We start from the raw sequence: 7381 nt of genomic DNA on the forward strand, positions 1-7381 counted from the left end.
GGAAATGTTCTCCTCCTGCATTCCATTTTGTGCTCCTCCCTTTCTCTCTCGCTCTCTCTGTCTCTTGCTCTCGCTGCTCTCGCTCTTGCTCTCTTTCCCCCCACCCCCCCACTCCCCCAGCCCAATCTACAGCACCCAAGATCCATTTCTCCCCTAAACCATGTCTCTGCACTTTCTACTTTCTTCAGTGTGGCTTCCTCTCTCCCTTTAGTTGCGGAGTTTCTTCTGTCAGGCTTCAGGTTGATTTCTGGGGTATCTAGAATGATTTGATAGTTATCTAGTTGTGTTTGAGGAAAGAGATGAGCCTAAGGTAATCCTGTTCTGTTGCCATCTTCAACCTCTCCTCCATAGTATTTCCTTATACTGCTTTATTTCTTCCTTGTGACCTCAGTGGTAATAACTCCTCTTCCATTTCTGATTTTAGTATTTGGGTCTTGTTTTTTTGTTTGTTTTGTTTTGTTTTTTTGTTGTTGTTAATCTCGCTGATGTCAGTTTTAGTGATCTTTTCAAAAAGCCTACTTATTCTTTTCAATTTAACAATTCATTTATTCGTACTCGTCGTTAATAGTCTTCATATCCACATTTTTATTTCACCAACAATCATCTCAGACACACCCTCTAACAGGAGTGACTTAAAATATTACGACAGGAAACTATGCCGTGCTTATTGTGTTTGAGATGATACATCAGGTGCTCTCTGAACTACAAAGGGTAAAAGGAAACCCTCTCATTACAAACTGACAAAGGTAAAAGGTACAACATTTTTCACAACACATGAACCACATATTCAGAAATAGATCTGAGTTTAATACAAATGACATAATTCCTAGTCAACTACGGCTACTTTTATAATTTCATATAGATAATGAATCAGGCTACAATGCACTATAATATTTGGTAGACTTCAGGGCCAGTATCCTTAGTACATCACAAAATACATTTTGATATCCCAAAGAAGCAAGACTTGCAAGTAGGCATTTTAAACATAACTAATCTACAGCTACAAAGTTCTACTCTTGATAGCATTTACCTTTTTGGGGAGTCTCCCAGTCTCCAAAGGATAAAGGCAGAGAGTAGAATCAGTATAACAACAACAACAACAACAACAACAACAACAACAAAAGGAATCAGTATAACATTTACACAGAAGTCCGTATTGTAAAAGCTATAAAGACTTGCAGCATAGTGGGAAGGGGCCTTCCGCTCCTTCACACTGCATACAAGTTCTGTAAATTATGTGGCATATCTCTTGGTCCACTGTCTGGCTATCCTGTCATGTTCTGCTCTGTTGGTCAAATACGGAGTGGCTATGCTTCCAACCAGAGGATCCACAGGGTTGCAATCTGTCAAAAGAGAACAAATCGACAGCAAAATCTTTGAAATAGTCGAAGCAGGACTCCAGTTGTCTTTAAGGATGTCCAGACAGATGACTCCCTGACTGTTGATGTTGCAGTGATAGATTCTGGTGCAGAAAGTAACCTTCGGTGGTTTAAATGGATAATGAGATGAAAAAGTGATATCCAGAAAAAACACACCACCTTCATATACAGAACCTGGTGGACCAAGTATAGTCAATCTCCATTCATAAATGTTATCTCCTTTAGGCCCAGCACTGCAGTTAGGAGGAAGATCAAGAGATATTTCAGCTAGCTCCTTCTGAATTCTTTTAGCACTAGTGGATAACAGCAGTGGTTTTGCTAGAGAGTTTGGTGTTTTTCTTCTGCTGGGTGGCAGAAGGTTTTCTTTCTTCTTGTTCTTCAGGTTCTGGAGCGGCCGAGTCTCGCTGGTCTGCATCTGAACTACCACTGCCGGTGCTGGGGCTCTCATCATTGGACCTTTGCCTATCACTGGACATCTTGGTGAAGTTATTTCTTGGAAAACTCAGCCGCCTGCCTGGACCGCTCACACGCCGCTACCAAGCCTACTTAGTTTTTTTAAATTTTTCTTCTCTTTGGTTGATTCTGCTCTAATATTATGACTTTCTTTCTGTAGATTTGGGTTAACATTTCTTTTTTTTTTTTTTTTACTTCTGTGACGATAGCTTTGGATTTTTGATTGGAAATGATTCTTTTTTAAATATAAGTGGTCACAGCTATCAACTCCTGTCGTAGCACTACTTTTACTGTGTTCCATAAGATTTGGTAGATTTTGTTTTGTTTTGTTTTCTCAATATGTTTTATAAGTCCTATTTTCAATTCTTCAGTCTATGAGTTGTTGAATACTGTATTGTTTACTTTCTGCGTATTTGTGAATTTCTCAGTTTTCTGTCTGCTACTGATTCATTCCATTATGGTTAAAAAAAGGTATTTTGTGTTATTTCCATCTTTTTAATTTTGTTCTGTGGCTTAATATGTGGTTTATATTGCAGAATATTGCATATGCACTTGAGTAGATTATGTATTCTGCTTTTCTATATGTTTGTTAAGTCCAGTTGTTCAATAGTGTTTTTTAAGTCTTCTACTTCTTTATTGATCTTTTGTTTGGTTGTTCCATCCATTATTCAATGTGATTATTAAAGTCTCCTTTATTGTTGTATTCTTGTCTTTTTCTCCCTTAAATTCTATCAGTGTTTGCTTCATTTGTTTAGTGGTTCTGATATTTGGTGCATATACATTTATTATATATTTCTGGTAAATTAACTCTTTTATTATATAATGTCCTTCTTTGTATTTTCTGTTGAACTTAAAGTCTGTGTTGTCTGATATTATCAGACCCCTGCTTGCTTGTGGTTCCCAGTGGCATAGGATTTTTTTCATCCTTTCACTTTCAGTCCGTGTTTCCTCAAATATAAAGTGAATGTTTTGTAGCCAGGATATTTTTAAGTCCCTTTTAAAATTTTTTCTTTTGTTTATTTATTCATGAGACACACACACACACACACACACACACAGAGAGAGAGAGAGAGAGAGAGAGGCAGAGGGAGAAGCAGACTCCCTGTGGGGAGCCCGATGTGGGACTCGATCCCAGGATCCCAGGACCATGACCTGAGCCAAGGGCAGACACTCAACCACTGAGGCACCCAGGTGCCCCTTTAAGTCCCTTTTAAATTTTTTTTATTTATTTATGACAGTCATACATAGAGAGAGAGAGAGGCAGAGACACAGGCAGAGGGAGAAGCAGGCTCCATGCACCGGGAACCTGATGTGGGATTCGATCCCCAGTCTCCAGGATCGCGCCCTGGGCCAAAGGCAGGTGCTAAACTGCTGCGCCACCCAGGGATCCCCTTTTTTTTTATTTTTTTTTCCTTTAAGTCCCCTTTAAAAAAGACAATATTATGCCCACCTGTGTTTTCTATTGAGGAGTTTAATCCACTTACATTTAAAGTAATTATTGATGGGGAAATAGTTACTACTGTCATTATCTTAATTGTTTTCTATATACTTGGTATATTTTCTGGTCCTCATTTCCTCTCTAACTGATTTCCTTTATATTTTGTTACTTTTCTAGTGATGTGCCTTGACTCTCTTCTCATCTCCTTTTATGTGTATTCTATATACATTTTCTTTGTGGTATGAGAAATATATAAAATATCTGAAAGAACAATATATTTAAAACGAATAGGAACTCAATTTCAATCACATGGAAAGTGTTCTTTACAGTGCTGCCCCACCGACTTTATGTTATTGATAACACAAACTACATTTTTATATTTTATGTACTCATTACATAGACTTTCAGTGCTTTCTATGGTTTTGGTTTTGAAATTATTTTCCAGAATTAAACACACCAAAATTGGCATATACAAGATTCTCTATTTATTCATATATTTACTTTCTCTGAAAATTTTATATTTTCATATGGCTTCATGTTTTTATCTTGTGTCCTTTTATTTCAATTTGAATTCAACATTTCTCATAAAGCAACTCTAGACTTAATGAATTCCCTCATCATTTGTTTCTCCAGGAAGGCTATAATTTCTTCATTTCTGAAGCACAGGTTTACCTATATCTGTACTCTGGGCTGTAATTTTGTTCTTTCATCTTTTAAATATATGACCTCTGCCTCTGGCCTGCATGGTTTTTGCTTATAACTTCATAAAAGCTCCTTTGTACGTGACACATCACTTTTCTCTTGCTGCTTTCAAGGCTTTCTTTTTTCATTTGACTTTCTACTATTGAAGTGTGTCTCAATATGGATCTCTTTGGGGCAGAATGGGGGGAGGCTGGGTGGATTAGTTGGTTAAGCATCTGCCTTTGGCTCAGATCATGATCCTGGGGTCCTGGGATCTAGCCCCACATCAGGTTCCTTGCTCAGTGGGGAACCTATTTCTCCCTCTCCTATCAGCTCCTGCTCTCTCTTGCTATCTCTGTCTCTCTCAGTGTGTCTCAAATACATAAATTAAATCTTTAAAAAAAAAACCAAATGTTTAAAACATTGTTTAGGGATCCCTGGGTGGCTCAGCGGTTTAGCACCTGCCTTCGGACCAGGGCGTGATCCTGGAGTCCTGGGATCAAGTCCCACATCGGGCTCCCTGCATGGAGCCTGCTTCTCCCTCTGCTTGTGTCTCTGCCTCACTCTGTGTGTCTCTCATGAATAAATAAACAACAAAAAAAATTTTGTCCCTCTCTCTCCCTCCTTGCCCCCAGCTCTCTCTTTCATTTGACTGCCTAGCAAAATGTTGTCAATTTGAATATTTTTATTCAAGAAACCGAGTTTTTAAAAATTTCTTCTTTTGCATTTTTTTCTCTATTTTATTTCCACCATAATATAATATTTTTCCTTTCCTCTGTTTTCTTTATGTTGAGTTTGCTCATTTATTTTAGTTTTTTAGTGTGGATTTGGGGGGTTTGATCTGAGATTTTTATTATTTAATAATCTAGGATATCAGAGGTGTTAAATTTTTCTTAGATCTTTTTTCTTTTCTTATTTTATTTATTTATTTATTTTTATTTATTTATTTTCTGTATATTTTTTATTGGAGTTTTATTTGCCAAAATATAGCCTATCACACAGTGCTCATCCCGTCAAGTGCCCCCCCTCAGTGCCTGGCAACCAGCTACCCCATCCCCCTGTCCACCTCCCCTTCCACTACCCTACGTTTATTTCCCAGAGTTAGATGTCTCTCATGTTCTGTCACCCTCTCTGATATTTCCCACTCATTTTCTCTCCTTTCCCATTTAATCCCTTTCCCCTTTTTAATATATTTCCTGTGTGAATGAAACCATATGTTTGTCCTTCTCCGATTGACTTACTTCTCTCAGCATAATACCCGCCAGTTCTATCCATGTTGAAGCAAATGGTGGGTATGCGTCACTTCTAATGGCTGAAGAATATTCCATTACATATATATATATATATATATATATATATATATATATATATATACACTACATCTTCTTTATCCATTTATCTTTCGATGGACACTGAGGTTCCTTCCACAGTTTGGCTATTGTGGACATTGCTGCTATAAACATCGGGTGCAGGTGTCCCGGCGTTTCACTGCATCTGTATCTTTGTGGTAAATCCCCAGCAATGCAATTGCTGGGTCCTAGGGTAGTTCTATTTTTAACTCTTTGAGGAACCTCCACACAGTTTTCCAGAGTGGCTGCAACATTTCACATTCCCACCAACAGTGCAAGAGGGTTCCCCTTTCTCCACATCCTCTCCAACATTTGTTGTTTCATGTCTTGTTAATTTTCACCATTCTCGAAAAAAAAAAAGGAAAAAAAAGAAAAGAAAATTTTCACCATTCTCACTCCTGTGAGGTGGTACCTCATTGTGGTTTTAATTTGTATTTCCCTGATGGCAAGTGATGCGAAGCATTTTCTCATGTGCTTGTTGGCTATGTCTATGTCTTCTTTGGTGAAATTTCTGTTCATGTCTTTTGTCCATTTCAGGATTGGATTGTTTCTTTCTTTGCTGTTGAGTTTAATAAGTTCTTTATAGATCTTGGATACTGGCCCTTTATCTTGAAATGTCATTTGCAAATATCTCCTCCCATTCTGTAGGTTGTCTTTTAGTTTTGCTGACTGTTTCTTGTGCTGCACCGAAGCTTTTAATCCTGAGTAAGTCCCAGTAGTTCATTTTTGCTTCGGTTTCCCTTGTCTTCATAGATGTATCTTGCAAGAGTTTGTGCTGTGGCTAAGTTCAAAACGGGTGTTCCCTGTGTTCTTCCCTAGGATTTTGATGGATTCTTGTCTCACATTTAGATCTTTCATCCATTTTGAGTTTATCTTCATGTCTGTTGTAGGAGATTGGTCTAGTTTCATTCTTCTGCACGTGGCTGTCCAATTTTCCCAGCACCATTTATTGAAGAGTCTGTCCTTCTTCCAGTGGATAGTCTTTCATGCTTTGACAAATATTAGATGACCATAGAGTTGGCCCATTTCTGGGTTCTCTATTGTGTTCCATTGGTCTATGTGTCTGTTTTTGTGCCAGTACCATATGGTCTTGATGATCAGAGCTTTGTATTACAACCTGAAATCTGGCATTGTGATACCCCCGACTCTGGTTTTCTTTTCCAGTATTCCCCTGGCTATTCGTTTTTTTTTTTTCTGATTCCACAGGAATCTTAAGATGATTTGTTCCAACATGGTATTTCGATAAGGATTTCTTTGAATGTGTAAATTGCCCTGGGTAGCATTGACATTTCACATTATTAATTCTTCCAATCCAGGAGCATGGAATATTTTTCCATCTCTTTGTGTCTTCCTCAATTTCTTTCAGAAGTGTTCTGTAGTTTTTAGCGTATAGATCCTTTACCTCTTTGGTTAGGTTTATTCCTAGGTATCTTATGCTTTTTCGGTGCAATTGTGAATGGGATTGAGTCCTTAATTTCTCTTTCCTCAGTCTCATTGTTAGTGTATAGAAATGCCACTGATTTCTGAGCATTGATTTTGTATCCTGCCACACGGCTGAATTGCTGCATGAGTCCTAGCAATCCTGGGGTGGAGTCTTTTGGGTGTTCTATGTACAGTAACATTTCATCTACGAAGAGTGAGAGTTTGACTTCTTCTTTGTCAATTTGAATGCCTTTCATTTCTTTTTGTTGTCTGATTGCTGGGCTAGGAGTTCTAGTACTATGTTGAATAGCAGTGGTGAGAGTGGACATCCCTGTCTTGTTCCTGAACGTAGGCTCCCAGTGTTTCCCCATTGAGAATGATATTTGCTGTGGGCTTTTCGTAGATGGCTTTTAAGGTGCTGAGGAACATTCCCTCTATCCCTACACTCTAAAAATTTTGATCAGAAATGGACTGTATTTTGTCAAATGCTTTCTCTGCATCAATTGAGAGGATCATATTATGGTTCTTGTTTTTTCTCTTGTTGATATGGTCTGTCACGTTGATGGCTGTACGAGTGTTGAACCAGCCTTGCATCCTGGGGATAAATCCCACTTGGTCATGGTGAATAATCTTCTTAACGTACTGTTGGATCCTATTGG

General features: G+C 38.2%; 1 pseudogene; it reads right to left on the reverse strand.

The window, feature by feature from the left end:
- Window positions 1–1233: 1233 nt before the first annotated feature.
- Window positions 1234–1855, reverse strand: LOC129517458 (ubiquitin-conjugating enzyme E2 E3-like; annotated as a pseudogene).
- Between the last annotated feature and the right edge of the window lie 5526 nt (window positions 1856–7381).

The sequence above is a fragment of the Nyctereutes procyonoides genome, unplaced genomic scaffold (assembly GCF_905146905.1).
Source record: "Nyctereutes procyonoides isolate TBG_1078 unplaced genomic scaffold, NYPRO_anot_genome, whole genome shotgun sequence".
In the NCBI taxonomy this organism is placed as follows: domain Eukaryota; kingdom Metazoa; phylum Chordata; class Mammalia; order Carnivora; family Canidae; genus Nyctereutes; species Nyctereutes procyonoides.